Below are 23,603 nucleotides of genomic sequence, written 5' to 3' on the forward strand. Positions count from 1 at the left end.
ACAACTAGAATGTAGAATGGTGTTAAACAGGTAATAATGTTGGTTAATGAAGTGCAAAATTATATTTAACACTAGTAAATGTGATGTATAATACCCTCTTCACACTCTCAGTCCACAATATGGATCCACATTAGAATCAGGTTCATATCACTCATGTATGTCATTAATTTTTTTTGTGGCAGCTATATATAAATAGCTGTAGTATATATAAATATACTACAGTACTGTGCTGTGCAGAAGTCTTAGGCACCCTAGCTAAATATATGTAGCTAAGACTTTTGCACGGTACTGTATCTATGCAATATTCTATTCTCTATATTAAATGAATAGAATAGAATTTCAAAAGGTGATATAAAAATATTTGTTGTTGCTGAATGCTTTTGAGTCATCATCAATTCATGATGACCCTGTGGATAGTGTAGTTGTCCACAGGATTTTTGTGGCAAGATATGGAAGTAGGCCTTTGTTCCACACAGATACTGCTGCTGCCCAGGTTGGGATTCAGCTGGATTCGAACTCGGGACCAAATACCTTGAAGTCCAGTGCTGATGCCACCTCAACACCAACCGGCCAAAATATTTACAGATACATAAATAATTGAGGAATTCAAGCAAATTCAAATTCAAATTCTCTTCTCTTATCCCTATTCTATTCTCAGAAATTTTGTTAGCTTTTTCTTTTTAATAGAATCAGTAAATATATTACTAGTTGGATTAACTATTTTTAAAAAATCAGCTTGAAGATAATACTTTATATAGTAATGCTTTGTTAAAGAATACAAATTATTCTCTACACTATTGAATGGAATTCAATGGATTAAGGATAAAAACCAAGGGGCCATCTACTGGAGCTTTTTTAGATTGAAGAGCTTTGAATGTGTAGATACCATAAGATCTTTATATTTGTTAGTCATTAAAATTAGAATGAAAATGATTGTTAAAGAGTCAAGAAGATCTTTTGAGTATGTGGTAGCAGTCACAATGATAATTTCAGGAGAATAGCATGCAAATGGATACGGGGTTTTGCAATGGAGAAGTAAGATGATAGATCTTAATATAATGTGAGAGAGTTTGTTGGAATCACAAGTGCAGACTGAATAGTTTTTTTGCCACATATTTTGTGTAATTTTATGATGGTTTTCCTAAGAGGTAATGTAAAGTTGTGGACAGCATGCTTGATTAATTGTGGATGCTTTCAGAAGGGTTTTTGACAAATCTCAAATCGAACTGATCAGATACGTGAAAACCCATTGGATCCAAAATCAGCTAACAATATTGGTGACAGGTGTATTTCTGAATTAAAATGTTTCCCGTGTGGTCTCAAGGGCTCAAGTCCATTGATTCTTTCAATGTTTGTACCACTGACCAGGGAAAATGTGACAGCTTCATTTGGAAAGGATCCTGGAGTGCAAATCCACAGAGGGAGCATGGTAGAGTTCAGGAATAAGAAAGATGGGGGGGGGCGTCACGTGATGACGTAGGGTCGAGACGTTGGGAATCCAGCTCCCTCGTAAAAAGTAATGAAATAGGGTTTAAATGAAGAAGAGTTAACAAATATCTATTAGAAACTATTTATAAGCAACTCGGGATTATCTTTTGATGTGACTCCTAAATTGAAACAGAAGAAAGCTACTACTTCGAAGACTGTGCAAATCGGTGGGGAAAAAGGCCTAACCATTTCGGCGAAGCATCGGACTCAAGTTGGATCTCCTTCCGGCGAAGTGCATGGCACTTCTGATGATACGGGGAAGGAAGTTGCAGCAATGTCGGCGGTCTCTAAGAAGAAACGGCAGGAACGCATGCGCGAAAGTATGTATGAAAAGATATCAACAAAACTACAAATCCCAACTACGGCTGGAAGTGAAATTGGATCTGGATCGGAAGTAGAAACAGACTCTTTGGGAAATTCGGAGGAAGAAGAAGAGGAAAAGAAGAAAGAGATTAAAGGAGACATAAAAGGTATCCTGATATATATGACGAATGAATTAAAAGCTATAAGAAAAGATATAAAAAGGATGCAGAATACACTTGATAATGTGGTGGAAAAACAAAAGAAGATGGAGAAGGAAGTTAAAGAGATGGAAGTAAAAGTGGAAGAAAATACTGAAAAAATAGAAAATGATAATCTTGTCTGGACAGCAGAAAGAAAACGGATGTTTGAAAAAATGGATGCGCTTGAGAACTCTAGTAGACGAAATAATATTAAAATTGTTGGTCTTATGGAAGGTACAGAGGGAGAAAATCCAATAAAATTCTTTCAAGATTGGATTCCGAAAATTTTGGAAATGAAAGAAGGAAGTCAAGTAATTGAAATTGAAAGAGCACATAAAGCTTTAAGACCAAGATCTCAACAAGATCAAAATCCAAGATCAATTTTGATAAAATGCTTAAGGTATCAAGATAAAGAAATGATCTTGAAGGCAGCTACTCAGGGTGCTAAAGAGAGAAATGGGCCATTAATAATAAAAGGGAAAAGAGTTTTTTTTTATCCAGACATAAGTTACGATCTTCTGAAGAGGCAGAAAGAATTTAATCCAGTGAAAAAATCTTTATGGGAAAAGGGCTATAAATTTTTATTGAGCTACCCAGCAAAATTGATAATTTTCCTGGAAAATGGAGAAAGAAGCTTTTTTGTTGACTACCGGAAAGCGGAGAAATTTGTTCAAGAACTACCTGATGTTCATGAAGAGGACTAAAGAAATTATAGAAATGAAATGGACTAATGATGAAGATTGAAACAAGGTTGGACTTGATGGACATTCATAAGGAAAAAATAGTCGAGGAGAATTAATTGGGAGTAGAGACATTAATTATTTTCTTTTTTTTTTCTTCATTAATATATATATATTTTTTTCTTTTTGCGGGGGAGCTGGAGGAGCTCCTGATCGATGGCTGCGAGTTTCACGTGTACAATCATGGCGACTGCCATGACCCGTAAAATGGAGAGGGGTAATGTTGTGTTCTTTTTATTCGCAACATTAGTGGGGGGGGGGTATTTTGTTTTTTTTTCTTATATATTAGTTATCTTTTTTATATTTTTCTTCTTTTTTGCCTGGATGGTTGGGGAGAGACTCATAGCAACATGGAGAATTTTAAAGAGTTCCCAAGGTACTATGAATGATTAATTTGCTTAATTTATTAAGTTTTAATGTTAATGGAATTAATGGACCTGTGAAAAGAAAAAAGAGTTTTAACATATAATTAAGAAAATGAAAGGAGACATAGCTTTTTTTTACAAGAAACGCATTTAACAGAAACAGAACATAAGAAATTAAAGAGAGATTGGGTTGGAAATGTAATTGCAGCTTCATTTAATTCAAAATCGAGAGGAGTTGCAATTTTGGTTAATAAATCTTTACCAATTAAAATACAAAATGTAATAATTGATTCTGGGGGGAGATATGTAATTATACATTGTCAAATTTTTTCAGAATTATGGACTTTTATGAATATTTATGCACCAAATGAAAACGATGCAAAATTCATACAAGAAGTTTTTTTGAAATTGGCTGATGCACATGATAAAATATTAATAGGTGGAGATTTTAATTTTTGTTTGGATCCAGTTTTGGATAGGTCAACTAAAGTTGCTACAAAATGAAAAGTAACAAAATTAACTTTATCATTAATGAAAGATTTAAACCTGATTGATATATGGAGAAAAATTAATCCAAGAGAAAGAGATTATTCATTTTATTCAAATAGACATAAAACTTACTCAAGGATTGATTTTTTTTTAATATCAAAAAATATTCAAGATAGAGTGAAAAGTGTGGAATATAAAGCAAGAATACTGTCAGATCATTCTCCCTTGATAATGACAATGATAATGATGGATCAGGAGGAATCGATTTATAGATGGAGATTTAATTCAATTCTATTAAAACGTCAAGATTTTTGTGATTTTATGAAAAAACAAATTCAATTTTTTTTGGATACAAATTTACATTCAGTAGAGGATAAAATTGTATTATGGGAAGCGATGAAAGCATATTTAAGGGGTCAGATTATAAATTATACATCTAAAATTAAGAAGGAATACGCAGCAGAAATAGATCAGTTGGAAAAAGATATTATAAAGTTAGAAAAAGAATCTCAAAGACGCATGACAGAAGAAAAACGAAGACAACTTGTTAACAAAAAACTACCATATAATACACTCCAGACATATCGTACAGAAAAAGTAATTATGAGAACTAAACAGAAATATTATGAATTAGGTGAAAGATCACATAAAATTCTTGCTTGGCAGTTGAAAACAGAACAGGTTTCTAAAACAATAAATGCAATTAGAACAAGTGTAAATAAGGTTACTTATAAGCCTTTAGAAATTAATGAAACTTTAAAAATTTTTTACACTGAACTATATCAATCAGAATCAAAAAATAAGATTGCTGAGATAGATAAATTTTTATCACAAATAACCCTTCCAAAATTAAATTTGGAAGAACAGAAAGGATTAGATATGCCCTTTACATTAAAAGAGGTTGAAGAAGCTTTAGGATCACTTCAGAGTAATAAATCTCCAGGAGAAGATAGTTTTCCTCCTGAGTTTTATAAAAAATTTAAAGATTTATTAATTCCTCCTTTTATGGAATTAATATATCAAGTAGAAAGAATGCATAAACTCCCACAATCTTTTTTAACAGCGATCATAACTGTACTGCCAAAAAAAGATAGAGATCCTTTAAAACCAGCATCATATAGGCCTCTTTCTTTGTTGAATACAGATTATAAAATAATAGCAAAAATTTTATCTAATAGAATATCTAAATATTTACCAAAATTAATACATATGGACCAAACAGGTTTTATTAAAAATAGACAATCAATGGATAATATTACCCAGTTAATTAGTATAATTCATTTGGCACAAAAAAGAGAGGAAATGAGTGTGGCAGTTGCTTTGGATGCAGAAAAAGCATTTGATAGATTGGAATGGGATTTTTTATTTAAGGTGTTGGAAAAATATGAATTAGGAAAATCTTTTATACAATGGATCAAAATTTTAAGTACTAATCCTCAAGCTAAAGTAGTTACAAATGGTCAGATTTCAACATCATTTTGTTTAACGAGGTCAACTGGACAAGGCTGCCCATTATCACCTGCTTTATTTGTATTGGCAATAGAACCATTAGCTGAATTAATTAGAACAGATTCAGATATTGGGGGCTTTAGAGTTAATCAAGAAGAATATAAGATTAACTTATTTGCTGATGATGTTTTGATTTACTTAACAAACCCATTGCAATCTTTGCAAAGATTATCTTTTAGATTGGAAGAATATGGGGAAGTATCGGGTTATAAAGTAAATTGGGATAAAAGTGAAATTTTACCCCTTACCAAAGGAAATTATAATCAATGTCGATTAGCAACTCAATTTCGATGGTCAATAAATGGGATAAAATATTTAAGGTATTAGAGTTAATAATGATGTTAAAAATTTATATAAACAAAATTATTTGCCATTATTAAAAAAAATAAAAGAGGATCTTGATAAATGGATGATGTTACCAATAACATTAATAGGTAGAGTTAATGTTGTAAAAATGAATATATTTCCTAGATTGCAACATTTATTTCAAACTTTACCAATACAATTACTTCAGAAGTTTTTTCAAGAACTGAATAAATATGTAAGGAAATTTCTTTGGAAAGGAAAGATGTCAAGAATATCATTGGAAAAATTGACATGTAAATTTGATTTAGGAGGGTTACAACTTCCAAACTTTAAGAATTATTATAAAGCAAATCAACTTAGATTTATTGCGTCTTTTTTTGATGAAGAAAAACCGGCATGGATTAGAATAGAATTAGATAAGATAGGAGAAAATATACCAGAAGATTTTATATATAAATGGGAATCCAAATGGATACGGGAAAAAAAAGAATCTCCTATATTAAGACATTTGATTGATTTATGGAATAAGGTAAATATGGACGATGAGATAAAGAAATGTTTATTAGCAAAAAGGACTTTTTCAAAATAGGCTTATTCCTTTTACAATGGATAATAAATTTTTACATAATTGGTTTCAAAAGGGGATTAAATATATAGGTGACTGTTTTGAAGGAGGTATATTGATGTCGTTTGATCAATTAAAAAATAAATATAAAATATCAAATAACACTCTTTTCTGTTATTTTCAATTAAAAGCGTATTTACGAGAAAAGCTGGGACAAACAATGTTGATGCCAAAACCTAGTGAAATAGAAATATTAATTCAGAAAGAAAAAATTTAAAAATTTACATCTTGTATGTATAATTTGATTCAAAAGCAGACAATTAAATTAGGAATTCATAAATCAAGACAAAAATGGGAATCTGATCTGAATGTTAAAATTGATGGAAAAAATTGGTCAAGATTATGTTCTGATAGTATGAGAAATACAATAAATGTTTAACTTAGATTAATACAATACAATTTTTTACATCAATTATATATAACACCACAGAAAATAAATAGATTAAATTCAAAGATGTCTGACCAATGTTTTCGATGTAAACAAGAAATTGGTACTTTTTTACATTTTACTTGGTCTTGTTTTAAAATTCAAGACCAATTTAAAATTCAAGACCAATTTAAAATTCAACCATTTTAATTTAAGACTTTTATTGGAACAAATTATTGGAGTACAACTCCCACATAGTCCATTATTATTTTTATTAGGAGACATTGAAGGGACAATAACGAAATTTAAATTGAATAAGTATCAGAAAAAATTTATAAAAATTGCTTTGGCAGTAGCCAAAAAAGTTATCGCAGTTACTTGGAAATCTGATTTAAATTTAACTATGGATCGTTGGAATAATGAAATACATAGTTGTATTCCACTTGAAAAAATTACGTATAATCTAAGAAATGAATATGATATATTTTTGAAAATTTGGTCCCCATACTTACAAAAGATAGGATTAGATACATAGGTCCTTTGAAGATAAAATTATAGTAATTGGGGAAAGTGAAAATAAATATCAAAATTATTTTGAACTCCATGGAGCATGTGGGAATCCTCCGATATCCAGGCAATCTTTCTTTTCTTCCTTTTTTTTTTCTTTTTTTAGATAAGGGTTAAGGGGGGAGGGTTAATATCATTTTTCTCACTATTTTATCACCACATTTATTCTTTGTAATCTCTAAAATTTAATAAATAAATAATATTTTTTTTAAAAAAGGGAATAAGAAAGATGTACAATAGGCCTTCCAATAGCCAGCTGGAACAAATATGAAGGAAGATTGTGGAGAGAGATTAAAGCAACTGGGTTGTTGTAGTGGATGACTTTAATTTAATGATTGGGACTTCTTTAGTGTCAGAGGTCAGATGAGTCAGAATTTGTTAGGTGTATCCAAGAGGGTTTCTTGCAACAGTATGTCAGATAGCTCAACCATGAAATGTGCCATACTAGAATTTACTAGCAAATGAGCCTGGCCAGGTGATCATAATTTAACCGCATTGGGCAGAAGCTAAGGAGAGGAGATTTTGAGAGCCTATTATTGGTTAAGTTCACATCTGATGAGGGGAGTTGTTGAAATGCAATCTGGTCAGAATTATGGACCAACTTATTCCTGTGTAGAAAAGACAATGATGTACATGATTTGGGAACCATGAAAGATAAATATTGTAAATTTAGTCCAAAAGGAAGGTTGACAAAGCAGAAATTGGACAGGATCCTTGAATATAAAGGAATCTGGAAAGAATGTAAACAGAGCTTCAGGAGGTGTATAAAGGGCTGTGAAATGTCTTTGGTGAATAGCATTAATGAAAATCCCAAGGCATTTTATATATACATTAAAACAAGAGGGTAGCATGACCACACAAGGTCAAAGGAATTTAAGCCTGGAGCCAGTGAAAGCGGTGAGCTGCTAAATTAGTATTTCACGTCAGTATTCATCAAGGAGAAGATTGCAAAGCATTTTGAGATTTATGAGCCCCCTTTTGCTTCTCTTCCCCCTCCCCATCATGCTCCTGTCCCACCCCATTTTGTGACCTTTCCCAACTTACCTACCAGTTCTATCCATTGATGAACTAATCACCCAAACACATCTCACCCACTAGTTCTCCTCTCTTCTCTCCCCCCCCCCCCCCCACCCACGGTTCCATCTGCCTTTCACCTCTCCCTTAATGGTTCCCATTATCAGATTCAGCACTGGTAGCCGTTGAGTTCTTGATTATCATCCTCCCCACATCCTTCCTGGATCCATCTTTCTTTTAGTTCTGTTTCCCTCCATCGATCATGTCTCCCAGTGCCACCCCCTGTCCTCAATCTGCCCATTATCTTCATACCGCTACACCGCTCCTTGGTCTAACTATTGCCTCTGGATTCTTTATCACTGCTCCCTTATACTGGCTGTCCTCCCTCTTTATCTTCAGTCCTGATGCAAGGTTTTGATCTGAAACATTTCCACCCCTCCCTCCCCTCACACACACCACACACACACACACACACACACACACACACACACCCCCACACACACACACACACACACACACACACACACACACACACACACCCCCACCCCCCCACACACACACACACACACCCCCCTCCGACTTCTGAGTTCCTTCAGCAGATTGTTGGTTCTGCTATTGTCCTCTCCCTTCCCTTTCCAAGCCAATTTTGAATCCCATTTGCTAACTAGCTCTGCATGTTAATATGGGCTCAAATCACGTATATCGCATCTTTTGTATTGACCTGATCAGAATGTTTTATTGCCTCAATAAATTCAATAAGATTGGTCAAATGATATCTGCCCCTGAGAGAGCCATGCTGACTTACTCTGATCAGTCCCTGCCTTTCTAAGATTTAATTACAACTGTCCCTCATTTTTCGAACGTTTGTTTTACGTCAGCTCGCTGTTACAAAAGACCTACATTAGTTACAGGTGTCCCCCATTTTTCGAACGTTCGCTTTACGTCAACTCACTGTTACAAAAGACCTACATTAGTTACCTGTTTTTGCTTACAGAAGATGTTTTCACTGTTACGAAAAAAGGCAGCGCACAAAAAAGGCAGCGTGTGAAAAAAGGCAGCGTGCGCCGAGCAGACTAGCTCCTCCCTCGGAACTGCATTCTAGCTGGCATTGCTTAAACACGTGACTGTGAGCATCTGTGCTTTATGTTGATTTATTTTGTGCGTCCGTTAGCAAGATGAGTTCTAAGGTATCGGAAAAGTCTAAAAGAGCGTGTAAGGGTGTTACACTTAGCGTAAAACTAGTGTTTCGATCATGGTGAACGAAGTAAGGATATAGTGAGTTTGGCTAAGGGTTTGTGGAAGTTGACGAAGATGATGTTGAAGAGGTTTTGGCATCCCATGACCAAGAAATGACAGATGAAGAGCTGATGAAGAGGAAAGGATAACAATGGAAGCCGAACGCAGTAGCGAAGAGCCGGAAAGTGAAGACGTCCAGGAACTGAACGGGAAGCAATTGCGAGAGATTTTTGCTGCGATTGACAACGCTGCAATGATTGCAGAAAAGTATGACTTTAATTTTGAAAGGATACGTAAGTTTAGGGCAGGTTTGCAGGATGGTTTGAGTGCTTACAAAGAACTGTATGATAGAAAAATGCGCGAAGCTAAGCAGTCAAGCATACTGTTGTTTTTCAAGCCTTCCACATCAGTCACAGCAGACGACGAAGCTCAACCTTCGACATTGAGGCAGGCAGACATAGAAGAAAGTGACCTGCCTGCCCTGATGAAAACAGACGACGATGAGATGACAGCCCAGTGTCCCACCACCCCAACCTCCAAGGACTCAGCCTAGCACACCATCATCAGTGTGCTTGCTGTCTTCCCGATTCCAGTAAGTGAACTACGCTGTACATATTTGATTTCTATATTATATAGGCTGTGTATTTTTATGTGTTATTCGGTAGCTTCATAGCATAAACTTATGGTTACTAGAAAAAGTGCTTCTGTCGGGAGCGCTTGCGCCGTGTGTTTCTGCCGGGAGTGCCTTGCGCCATGTGTTTTTGCCACGAGTGCTGCTGAGAGCTCTTGCATGAAATTTTCACTGCGGCGGACAGTGCTGCAATAATTGTAGAAAAGTATTCCTATGTTATATAGGCTGTGTATTTATCAGATCATTCCTGCTTTTACTATATGTTACTGTTATTTTAGGTTTTATGTGTTATTTGGCATGATTTGATAGGTTTCTTTTTGGGTCTGCGAATGCTCATGAGTTTTTCCCATATAAATAAATGGTAATTGCTTCTTCACTTTACGATATTCCGGCTTACGAACCATTTCATAGGAACGCTCTACCTTTGAATAGCAGGGGAAACCTGTACTTGTTTTCGCTAACAGAAGGTGTTTTCACTGTTATGAAAAAGGCAGCGTGCGTCGAGCAGACTAGCTCCTCCCTCGGAACTGCATTCTAGCTGGCATTGCTTAAACACGTGCCTGTGAGCATCTGTGCTTTATGTCGATTTATTTTGTGCATCCGTTAGCAAGATGAGTTCTAAGGTATTGGAAAAGCCTAAAAGAGCACGTAAGGGTGTTACACTTAGCGTAAAACTAGACATAATTAAGCGTTTCGATTGTGGTGAACGAAGTAAGGATATAGTGAGTTTGGCTAAGGGTTTGTGGAAGTTGATGAAGATGATGTTGAAGAGGTTTTGGCATCCCATGACCAAGAACTGACAGATGAAGAGCTGATGAAGAGGAAAGGATATCAAATGAAGCTGAAAGCAGTAGCGAACAGCCCGAAAGTGAAGACGTCCAGGAACTGGACGGGAAGCAATTGCATGAGATTTTTGCTGCAATTGACAATGCTGCAATGATTGCAGAAAAATATGACTTTAATTTTGAAAGGGTATGTAGGTTTAGGGCAGGTTTGCAGGATGGTTTGAGTGCTTACAAAGAACTGTATGATAGAAAAATTTGCGAAGCTAAACAGTGAAGCATACTGTCGTTTTTCAAGCCTTCCACATCAGCCACAGCAGACAACGAAACTCGACCTTCGACATTGAGGCAGGCAGACATAGAAGAAAGTGACCTACCTGCCCTGATGAAAACAGACGATGATGAGATGACACCCCAGTGTCCCACCACCCCAACCTCCGAGGACTCAGCCTGACACACCATCATCAGTGTGTTTGCTGTCTTCCCGATTCCGGTAAGTGAAACTACACTGGGCATACATTATTTCTACTTTATATAGGCTGTATATTTTTATGTGTTATTCGGTAGCTTCATAGCTTAAAGGTTACTGGAAAAAGTGCTTCTGCCGGGAGCATTTGCACCGTGTTTCTGCCGGGAGCACTTGCACCGTGTGTTTCTGCCGTGAGCACTTGAGCTGTGTGTTTCTGCCGGGAGCACTTGAGCTGTGTGTTTCTGCCGGGAGCACTTGCACCGTGTTTCTGCCAGGAGCACTTGCACCGTGTTTCTGCCAGGAGCACTTGCACCGTGTGTTTCTGCCGGGAGCACTTGCACCGTGTGTTTCTGCCGGGAGCACTTGCACCGTGTGTCTGCCGGGAGCACTTGCACCGTGTTTCTGCCGGGAGCACTTGCACCGTGTTTCTGCCGGGAGCACTTGCACCGTGTTTCTGCCGGGAGCACTTGCACCGTGTTTCTGCCGGGAGCACTTGCGCCGTGTGTTTCTGCCGGGAGCACTTGCACCGTGTTTCTGCCGGGAGCACTTGCACCGTGTTTCTGCCGGGAGCACTTGCACCGTGTTTCTGCCGGGAGCACTTGCGCCGTGTGTTTCTGCCGGGAGCACTTGCGCCATGTGTTTCTGCCGGGAGCACTTGCGCCGTGTGTTTCTGCCGGGAGCACTTGAGCCATGTGTTTCTGCCGGGTGCACTTGCGCCGTGTGTTTCTGCCGGGAGCACTTGCACCGTGTGTTTCTGCCGGGAGCACTTGCACCGTGTGTTTCTGCCCCGAGTGCTGCTGAAATTTTCGCTGCGGTGGACAGTGCTACAATAATTGTAGAAAAGTATTCCTACGTTATATAGACTGTATATTTATCAGATCATTCCTGCTTTTACTATATGTTACTGTTATTTTAGGTTTTATGTGTTATTTGGCATGATTTGATAGGTTACTTTTTGGATCTGTGAACGCTCACAAATTTTTCCCATATGAATAAATGGTAATTGCTTCTTCACTTTACAACATTCTGGCTTACGAACCATTTCATAGGAATGCTCTACCTTCGAATAGCGGGGGAATCCTGTAATCCCTCCAATAACTTCCCTACTACTGATGTTGGGCTTGCATGTCTGAAATTGCCAGACTTGAAAAGGGGTACCAGGTTTATAATCCACTGGTTATCCAATATCTCATGTCCAGCCTCCCAGAAGCCAGAGTAAATGCTCTCCGGTCCTGGGCATTGATCCACCTTTAAGTTTGCTATGGCATTGAGTAATCCCATTTGTGGTAACTTTCCTTTTCACTGAGTTATCCAGCTATAAAGTACATTTAATTTGTAAATCACGATGAATTTAGGACTGTCTAGTCATACTGATTCTCACACAGGTTGCTCCTATTACCTCAAATGGACCCAAATTTTTCCCTGATTATTCTTTTGTCCTTAACATGCACATAAATCACCTTTGGACTTAACTTTGCCTGCAAGTAATTTTTCTTTTATTTGTCTCATTTTCTTTTTAAATGTCTCCCTACTTGTGTCCATTCTTAATGGGCCTCACTATACCGCTATATGCGGCTGCTTTTCTGTTCATTCAATCTTTGATATCTTTCAACATCCAGAGTTCTTGTACTTGTTATCTTTAGCCTTCTCTCACTGTACCTTTTTTCCTTTGAATGCTTCCCACTATGATTCATAATCATTGGAATTAATTGCAACTAGATGCTCCTGGCCTGTCTTATTTTAATGAAATTGGCCTTCCCCCTATTTAAGACCTTTTATACCTGGTATTTCCATACCTTTTTCCATTTCCTCTTTGAAACACATGGAGTTATGATTACCATCTCTAAAATGCTCCCCATTGACACTCCATCCTCCTGACAAGCTGCATTTTCTCAAGACAAGATCCAGTAAATGCTCCTTTCCCCATTGGCATATTTGCATATTATGTCAAGAAACCCTCCTGGCTATACCTCAAAGACTTAGCTCCCTCTAAGCCCGTGTAGTCCCTGCTAATATTTTGGAAAGTTTCCCTCGTACTATTATCCTATTTTTTAATGCATCTTTTGTTATTCCCTACATATCTGATCATTGATCTCCTTTGACTGTTAAGTGATTTGTAAATACATCCCTAGTAAAGTGATGCCACCCTTTTTGTACCCAGTCTCTACCAATTTGTCCTAATTTCCAGAATATTCTCCCTTCAGACTGAAGAAGTGCATTCTTTGCCAAATATCTATAAGGATTTGCTTCACATATTGATGATCATTTTCTGATAAGGGGAAAATGTCAGATAACAATGGAGAGACCTTGAGAGGTTTTCAATCTGATGGCTAAATCTGCAATAAAATAATAAAATAGTTGCAAGGAATATCAAACTTGAAAAAGTAGATTGAATTCTTTAAACTGTGATTATATTCATTTGGAACAGGAGTTAGCCATTTATAATTGTTCTTATAGCTGGCTGCACCGGAGATGGAGTTGGTTATTTGTAAAAAAGATTTGCCTCTTGCTGATTAATGTAGAACACATCTGACAATCACTTCTACTTTTTCCTTACATTAGAATAATTATATTATTTAATTAGTGTGGTTAAGTGTACTTTCCTTATGAAAAGTTAGTTGGCTTCAATAATATGGTGATAAATTAATTTTAGATATGAATACTTAGTAATGACATCAATAATAATGTTTAATATCTGTTTAAAAAAGGTACTTAAAATGGATGATTTACAATGATTAGAATTAGTGATAAATAGGTGTTCAGCATTTTTATTGTCATTGGAGATGCTTAATTAAATTTTCTTAAGGCTATGAAGGAAAAATTGTATTTGCTATACTACCAGCTGTTGTCAAGTTAATGAGGTGTTGTTTAAGCAGTTGCAAAATGGAGACAATTTAATTGTTCACGCATTAATTCCTGTGGAACGTACCTTGCGTTTTTCTGTACAATGCAGTACTTGCATGATAATGTGGGAATTTTGTTACTCTGTGTGTCTGATGAAAATTTGGTTATTGGAAGCATTCCAGAGAGTATTTCCCACCAGTTTCTGTTAAATGCATTGCAGGGCAATGCTGACAAAAATTCTACTGTTTCAACTGAAGCAATTTTAAAGAATTCCAGTTCGAAAAAGCTTCCTTGTTTTCATAAAAATGTATTTTTAATTTGAGTGCTTTTGTGCTCAACTTAGATTTTTAAATTCCATATAAGCAAAAAAAATCTTTAATTTTGAACTGTGAATTTTTACCCAGTGAATTGAAACTTGTACGTTGAATTCCCATATTCCAAGATCAGTTTTAAAAAGGATTTGGTGGACACTGTTGTAGAAAACTGTAAATATGCAGTTTACCTGGACAGCTCCAATATCAATTTTGTGAAAGCTTTCAAGGTTACTATTGAAAGTATAAAAAATAAGATAAGATTAACTTTTTTTGCATTTTTTGTAAATATTTTCTGTGTCTGAAATCCCACTTTTCAGCCACAGAATGACCAAGCAATCCCTGCTCTTGTGTCGTATGAAAAGGCCATTGTGCTCTGAGGGTCTGAGCTAATTTTTTTTTTCCACAGCACTTACCTGGCTTAATTGCTGTTCCTGCTTGTTCACTGTTGCCATTTTGTTGCTTTCAATCATCAATTTAATTAAATGCTTAAGGACTCTAGGCAAAAGTTTATGACTGTAGTACCAGTATGTAGGTTGGTACTTCTGCAGTTGTTCCTTGTTGAACATGTTGCTAGTTATTGCCGGGAATTAAATTTATGACAGATATGATTTGAAGAAACTTTTAAGGAACTAATATTAGCAACTGTGCTAGTGGGAGCTGATGGATTGTGGAGGAATACTTATATTTGCACTTCTCTATGTGATGGAGATGCTCCATATTGGTACTATAACTTGTGAGATTTCAGTTAAGTATAAATAGTGACCATTGCATATTAAAAGTAAATATTACTAAGCTTATTGTTCTTGCAACACTTTTAAACTGGCTGATGAGATGTATATGGCTGAACTGAAGTCATAACATTCCAAGGATACATGCACAATACAGTATTTCTGTACCATTGCTTTTATTTATCTAGCATGCTTAAAAAGGCTAATGTTCTAAGGTGTTTCAAAGAAACATTATAGAAATTTGTACCAGAACACCTGAAAAACAAGAATTTGGTCAAAGAGAAGTTTCAGGAGCATCTTAATGGAATAGCTAGAGAAACAGGAAGCCTTAGGAAAGGAAATCAGTCGTAGTGCTAAATTTGGGAATATTCAAGACACCAGCGTTAAGTTTTGTAAGTCTAAAACGTAAAAGTGATTAAAAGAGAAATAAAAACAGGAGCCTTTGGCTAACATGTCATAATCTTGTTATTGCTTTAGTGGACAAACACTTGACGTGGTGGCATGAAGTTGTATGCCATTCACATACTTCCACAAACTTTCACAAATAACCCATAATGAATTACTTAAATTAACAAGAATGCTTAATCAAATATATTTACAATATTACTGAAATATTAAATACACAACACTCCTCCCTGCTTTAGCTAAAAACTCAGTATACTGTGCTCAATATAGAATGCATATCAATGTGCGCGCACACACGCACAACAACATAATACAACCACTATCCACAGCGTAGTAAATTTTAAATTGTCCCATTGAGGCCTAAAGATTTAATCACTTTCAAGGCTTTCTTACTTTGGTGGAATATCTTTCCTGATGAGGGGGATCATTCTGCTTGGCAGGTGAGATTTTGGCTGCAAAACAATCTTAGGTTCTGGGGTCTGTGAAATTTGTGTCCGTGACTGATCCAGCAAAATCCTCGTGAATCCTCTGCTGGGGCAGTGCAGGCCATTGCCAGGGATGGAGAGGTGCTGCTGTTGGCATCTTCTGGTTGTAGGAGTTGATTCTGGACTGCAGGAAGTGGGTCTGACAGCTCTGGCCACCTTTCTTCTCTAACAATTGATTCTGCTCTCCTCAACTGATTGATTTGTTGTCTCCAGATGATATCAGATGCAATCTTCACTGTTTAGGAGAGTGGTCCAGTACTGCTCTCAATCATTAAGAGTACACACTTTTGGTCACCTCTGTCGTCCCTCACCAGGACTGCCTGTCCAGGAGTGAAATGTTGAACCTCCTTGTTTGATGAACCCTCAGTTTGTCTCAGCTGTTTGTCCTGCATACTCCTGTGAATGAAGAGATTCAAGCTTGAGCACAAGGGATGACCCAGGAATAGCATAACAGGTGAGTTGTTGGTTGTGGAATTTCCTGCATTGTGATATAGAAGGAGGAAATTGACAAGCTTCTGATTCAGTGTTAATGTAGTGTGTTCTGCTGACATTACTTGTAGTGCATTTTTTAGACTCTGGGCAACCCTTTCTGCCAAGCCATTTGTAGCTGGATGGTATGGTGCAGATATATGTCTTATTTCATTCACTTTCTGGAATGCCTAAACTGCTCTACAACAAACTGTGTTCCACTGTCACTGACTAAGTGTTCTGGAACACCAGTTCTTGAGTAGAGGCTTCTTAACTGTGTGCGAGGCTGTAGTGGAGGCTATTAGAAACACTTCTGGCCACTTTGCAGCTGTATCCACCACTACCAAGAAATTTGTGCCTGTGATTGATCCAGCAAAATCCACATGAATTCTCTGCCATTCCACTGCATGCCATTGCCAGGGATGGAGAGGTGCTACTCTTTGCATTCTCTGGACGTTTTGGCATCATGAACAGTGCATGGCATATTGCTTGATCTGATAATCTATTCCAGACCACTAGACAAAGCTTTGAGCCAATGCTTTCATTTTGACCACACCTAGATGACAGGCGTGTAGCTCCTCCAACACTTTAGCTCTCAGCTTGGATGGTACAACAACTCTCAATCCCCACATAAGACAACTTCCATCAAGGGCAAGTTCATCCCAGCACTGGTACAGATGGATGAAGAGGGTTTACTGTTGCATATTCCAGCCATTTTAGGTTGCCACATAGACCTGGGACAACATGGAGTCTTTTCTAGTTTCTCTTCGGATCATCTGCCATAATAGGGAGACTTTTGGTTTGCATTTGGGGAAAATATTGTCAACAGGTGTGTCCTCCTTTGTAAATTTTTTCAACTACTTCCTTTTCCAAGGGTAAACAGGACAATTCATCAGCTTTACCATGGCTAGTTGTCCTCCTGAATTTGATCTTGTAGTTGTGTCCCCAAAGAAATGGAACTTATTTCTGTATTTGTGCTGCTTCTATGGATACTAGTGTGTGTGATCAGTTATGAGGATAACTCTCTCCCATACAGGTACTGGTTGAACTGCTTTGCACCCCAAACCAGACTCAAGGCCTCTCTGTTAATCTGTGTGTAATTTTTCTCTGCAGTGTTAAAGGAATGTGACGCAAAGGCTTTAGGGTGTTCACTTCCACCACTCATAACATGTGACATGACTACACCTATACCATAAGGTGAGGTGTCACACACAAGCTTCACTAAATGATGTGGATCATAATATATGAGTACACTGTCTGCCATCATAATTTCCTTTACGTTTTTGAAAGCCACCTTACGCTGCTTTGTCCATTGACATTTCTTTCTGATCTGTAATAATGAGTTCAAGGGGTGGAGCACAGAAGTCAGGTTTGGCAGGAACCTGTTGTAGTAATTGACAAATCCTGAGAAGGACCACACCTTTGACATGTCCTTTGGTCTTGGGGAATCCACCGCTGCTTGAATTTTCTCAGCATACTTGTGCATCAATGCTGTGACCACAGTAAGTGATGCTTCATTTTAAAAAAAAACACTTGTTTCGTCATACTCTGAGTCTGTAATCTTCTGTTCTTTTTAACATTTTTGAGATTTCGGAGATGTTCCTTGTCGTCTTTACCAGTAAAAGTGATGTCACCCAGGTAACACTGCATGCCTGGACAGCCTTGTAGCACCTCGTCCATAGCTTTCTGTCAGAGTGCAGATGCAGATGTTACTCCAAAAATAAGCCTATTATGGATTCTTCTTCCATCTCCATCTGCAGGTAGGCATCATCTAAGTCTACTTTGCTGAAGTGTTTTCCTCCAGAAAAGTTTGCAATGATATGCTCTTTCCTGGGCAGTGGGTATTGATCTACTATCATTTCTTGTTTGATAGTGATCTTAAAATCACCACAGATCCTGACTGACACATTTTTCTTGCCTACTGGGACCACTGGTGTTGCCCATGGCTCTACTCAACCTTGGAAAGAGTTCCTTCAGCCTCCATGTGATCTAGCTTGACTGACTGCTTCATCATGGTTGGTATACGAAACCAGGTTGATTTTGTAAAACATGGGTGTGGCATTTTCATTTGACAATATTTTACCCTTTGTGGTATTGTCCAGTACCTTTCTTAATTCACTTTCAGTTGACTCTATTACAGCAGAGGTGGTATGCAAATGATGCTAGACCTCCAATCAAGTTGTAATTGTCTCAGCCAATCACACCCCCACAATGCTGGCCCTCCTGATTTTTTTACCATCTTCAAGCCCAATGTGACTTGTTGTACTTAACCGTTACAAACGTCAAACCCATGGGAATGATCTTTTATCCAGTCTAAGTTCTTTGGATGTCTGCAGGCTTTAGTTCAGTATTTTTGAAATACCTTTTTGAAATGGAATGACTGAAACCGCCAAGGCAGTGTCCAATCACAAACAAGAGAAAATCTACAGATGCTGGAAATCTGAGCAACACGTACAAGATGCTGGAGGAACTCAGCAGGCCAGGCAGCATCCAGGAAAAGAATACAGTCAATGTTTCAGCCTGGCCTGCTGAGTTTCTCCAGTGTTTTGTGTCTGTTGCAAGGCAGCGTCCAATTCCTTTTTAATTAATTTGCCATTCACTTCTGGCGTAAGCCATATTGCTTGTCTGTTGTTAGTTTTCACATTGTAAATCTCATGGCTACGCAATCCTCTTTCATCCTCATCATTATAAGACTTTTCATCAACAGCATGCAGATCCGTGCTCTTTTTGAAACTGCAGCTTGATTTTTAAAAATATTTTTTCTCTTCCCTGTGCAGTCCATTTATATTTGTCTGCCCAACATTCTATTTGTGTGTGTTTTACTTTGTTGCATTTTCTGAAAATATTGCCTTTAAATCTGCATTGGTCCGGTACACATGAGCCCCTGCCTCATTGATAACATAATTTGTTTGGCCAATCTGGTTTCTGTTTAGAGATGGCAATTTTGTTCATGCTCACTTTCATTCCTGACTGCAACTCAGTTGCATCCCTGCATGCCTTTTGTTTTGATAGTGATTTTTAGTACTTCATTTAGGATCCATTCTTGTGAGATTGCTTTGAATGCTTTCTTGTAAGATTCCACAAACTAATCGGTCCCTCAGTGCATTGTTAAGTCCATCACTGAACTGACAATGTTCAGACAATCTCTTCAGTTCATCCATGTATGCTGAAATAGATTCCCCTTCCTTTTGATTCCGCTTATGAAACCTAAGGCGTTCTGCAATCAATAATCGTCTGAATTCTAAATGTTTCTGAATTACTTTCACAATATCAGCAAAGCTTATGCCAGCTGTTTTTGTTGGAGCAGTCAAACTTCTAAGCAAACTGTATATTTTTTTAACTTTTGCATTAATTGACACTCTCTTTCCATTGGCTGTTATATTTGCTTTAAAATACTGCTCAATTCATTTAGTTATGCAGTCAAATGCATCTGTCTTTCCACTGTAGCCAACCATTTCTGCTTTGTTTTAATTTATGATTATCACCCAATACTCATTGTTCATGAACCTGTGAATTCACCCATTTTCTGTATTTTTATAAACTTAGTAGTCTCTGTCCCTTCCTGAAGGAGCACATGCTGCACTTTTTTGTAAACTCAATGGTTTCATGCTCTGCATTTTTAAAAAAACTCAATGGTTTCATGCTCTGCATTTTTAAAAAATTCTTAACACCAAGTTGCACTTCAACCACGGGATAGTCATCTTGGGTTAGTTTATATCTTCCTTGTCGCCACTGTTATGTCTTGTAAATCCAAAATATAAAAGTTCTTGAAAGTAAAAGTCGAGAGCCCGGGGATAACGTGTGTCAGTTTCACATTTACTTTAGCTAGATGTGCACTACTGACGTGGTGATGAGGACATGCCATTCACGTACTTTTGCATACAACATAACCCGTAATGAATTATTTAAATAACAAGAACAATCAAACAATATATTTACAATATTACTCAAATATTACTTAAATATTAAATACACAACAATCAAAATTTGAGATGTGTAAATATCAAAGAGGTTCATAGGATCTAGAACAGAACTAGAAATTGCCATTGCAATTTCCACCTTTGCTTCCCTCAAAGATAGAATTTAGGTTGCTTTCAGGTGACTTTTAGAGATACAATGAAGCTCATTTTTCTTAATCCTACTTAAATTTTCTACTGTAATCTTTTAATTAACATCAATTGGATCTTTCAGGATAGTGCAGGAAAACTATGACGTCTTGGTTTCATAAGATTGTTTTGCATTGCTTCATTGTTCATCCTGTAAAGTTAGTGCATTTTGCCTGAAATATGCTGTTTTTTACAGGTTAATGCTTGGATAAGGAGTAAATGTAGGAGAGAGGGCATAAGATTTTTGGATCATTGGGCTCCCTTCCAGGGAAAGTGGGACCTGTACAGAAGGGATGATTTGCACCTGAACTGGAGGGGAGCTAATATCCTTGTGGGAAGGTATGTTAATACTGCATTGTGGGGTTTAAACTGGAATTGCAGCGGGATGGGAACTAGAGTGCCATAACAGTTAGTGGAGAGGATGTGGAGGCAGATGTAGGTAAGATCTCAGACAAAGCCAGGAATCAAAAGGTTGAGCATGGTACGACTAGTATCTTGAACTGCCTATATTTCAATGCAAGAAGTATTGTAGGAAACGCAGAAGAGAATAGTGCTGAAGATGAGGTAGCTGGTTTATAAACAGAGGCAATGTGTAGTGAGGAAAGGCTATTGATAGGGCATAATTGCAGTCAACAGGATGAGTTGCAGTGTAAAAAGTGGACAAAAAGGGTGATGAATGCAGGACTGAAGGTGTTATATTTGAATGCACGCACTATACAGAAGAAGGTAGATGAACTTGCAGCACAGTTGTAGACTGGCAGGTATGATGTTATAGGCATCTCTGAATCATGGCGGAAAAATTATAGCTGTGAGCTTAATGTCCAATGATGCACATTGTATCAAAAAGATAAGTAGCAAGGGAGAGGGGGCAACATTGCTCTGTTGATAAAAAATGAAATCAAATCATTAGAAAGAGGTGGCTTAGGGTTGGAAGGTGTTGAATCATTGTGAATCGAGCTAAGGAACTGCAAGGGTAAAAAGACCCTGATGGGAGTTGTATACAGCCCCCATACAGTAGGAAAGATGTGGTCTACAAAATACAATGGGAGATTAAAATGCATGCCAAAAGGGCAATGTCATGAAGGACTTCAATAAGCAGGTAGATTGGGAAAATCAGGTTGTTGCTGGATTACAGGAAAGGGAATTTCTCGAGTGCCTGCGAGATAACTTTTTTAGAGCAGCTTGTGGTTGATCCCACTAGAGGATCAGCTATTCTGGATTAGGTGTTGTGCAATGAACCAGAATTGATAAGAGAGCTTAAGGTTGATGAACCTTTTGGGGAAAGTGATCTTAAAATGATCAAACTCATCCTGAAATTTGAGAAGGAGAAACTAAAGTCAGACGTATTAGTATTACAGTGGAGTAAAGGGAATTACAGATGCAGAAGAGAGGAGCTGGCCAGAATTAATTGGAAAACAGCACTGGCAGAGATGGCAGCAGTGCAGCAATAGCTGGAATTTCTGGAAGCAATTTGGAAGGCATAAGATATATACATCCCAAAGAGGAAGAAGTATTTTAAAGGAAAGATGACATTACAGTGGCTGACAAGAGAAGTCAAAGCCAACATAAGAGCCTAAGAGAGAGCAGAAAATGGAGCAAAAAGTAGTAGGAAATTTGAGGATTGGCAACCTTTTGAAAACCAACAGAAGGCAACTAAAAAAAGTAATTAAGAAGGTAAAGATGGAATGTGAAAATAAGCTAGCCAATAAAATTAAAGAGGATACCAAAAGTTTCTTCAGATACATAAAGTGTAAAAGAGAGGCAAGAATGGATATTGGACCTCTGGAGAACGATACTGGAGAGTAGTAATAGGGGACAATGAAATAGTGGACAAACAGAATTAGTATTTTTCATCAATCTTAACTGTGGAAGACTCTAGCAGTATGGTAGAAGTTCCAGGTCTCAGAGGGCAAGAAAAGTGTGTGAAGTTACCATAACTAGAGAGAAGGTTCTTGGCAACCTGAAAGGTCTGACGGTAGATAAGTCACCTGGACCAGATGGTGTACACACCAGGGTTCTGAAAGAGGTGACTGAACAGATTGCAGAGGCATTCGTTATGATCATTTAAGAATCATTAGATTCTGGAATGGTTCTAGAAGACTGGAAGATTGCAAATATTGCTCCACTCTTTTAAGAAGGGAGAGTGACAGAGTAAAGGAAACTATAAGCCTGTTAGTCCGACTTCAGTGGTTGGGAAGATGTTGGAGTTGATTATTAAGGATGAGGTCTCCGGGTCCTTGAAGGCACATGATAAAATAGGCAGTAGTCAACATGGTCTCCTCAAGGGAAAATCTTGCCTGACAATTCTGTTGGAATTCTTTGAAGAAATAACAAGCAGGATAGACAAAGGAGAATTGATTGATGTGTACTTGGATTTTCAGAAGGACTTTGACAAGGTGCCACACGTAAGACTGCTTAACAAGCTACGAGCCCATGATATTACAGGAAAGATACTAGTGGGGATCAAGCAGTGGCTGATAGGCAGGAGGCAGAGAGTGGGAATAAAGGGAGCCTTTTCTAGCTGGCTGCCGGTGACTAGTGGTGTTTCACCGGGCTCTGTGTTGGGACCGATTCTTTTTACATTATGTCAGTGATTTTAGATGGTGGAATTAATGGCTTTATTGCAACATTTGCAGATGATACGAAGATAGGTGGAGGGGCCAGTTGTTTTGAAGAAGTAGAGAGGCTACAGAAGGAGTTGAAACAGATTAGGAGAAAGGGCAAAGAAATGGCAAATGGAATACAGTGTCAGGAAGTGTATGGTTATGCACTTCGGTAGAAGAAATGAAGGTTTGACTATTTTATAAATGGAGAAAAATTATGAAAAACCTGAGGTGCAAGGGGACTTGGGAGTCCTTGTGCAGGATTCCCTGAAGGTTAATTTGGAGGTTGAGTCTGTGGTGGGGAAGGCAAATGCAATGTTAGCATTCATTTCCGGAGGACTAGAATATAAAAAGCAAGGATGTAATGTTGAGACTTTATAAAGCACTGGTGAGGCCTCGCTTGGAGTATTGTGAGCAGTTTTTGCCCTCTATCTTATAAAGGATGTGCTGAAACTGGAGAGGGTTCAAAGGAGGTTCACGAAAATGATTCCAGGATTGAATGGCTTGTCTTATGAACAGCCTTTGATAGCTCTGGGCATGTATTCACTAGAATTTAGAA

General features: G+C 37.6%; 1 protein-coding gene across 12 annotated transcripts in view; it reads left to right on the forward strand.

Moving 5' to 3' along the window:
- The window catches only part of apc (APC regulator of WNT signaling pathway), a 204,572-nt gene that overhangs the window by 35,876 nt on the left and 145,093 nt on the right, over positions 1 to 23,603 (forward strand). For 2 of the 12 annotated variants that reach the window (XM_073068354.1, XM_073068330.1), the window contains exons 3-4: positions 9,607 to 9,801; positions 10,921 to 11,115. The exons of 8 other annotated variants lie outside the window; for them this stretch is intronic. The gene's annotated coding sequence lies outside the window, so the exon portion shown is untranslated. The remainder of the gene's footprint in view (positions 1 to 9,606; positions 9,802 to 10,920; positions 11,116 to 23,603) is intronic. 2 more of the 12 variants (XM_073068361.1, XM_073068339.1) reach the window with 1 other exon arrangement.

Source organism: Hemitrygon akajei, chromosome 2 (assembly GCF_048418815.1).
Source record: "Hemitrygon akajei chromosome 2, sHemAka1.3, whole genome shotgun sequence".
NCBI lineage: Eukaryota > Metazoa > Chordata > Chondrichthyes > Myliobatiformes > Dasyatidae > Hemitrygon > Hemitrygon akajei.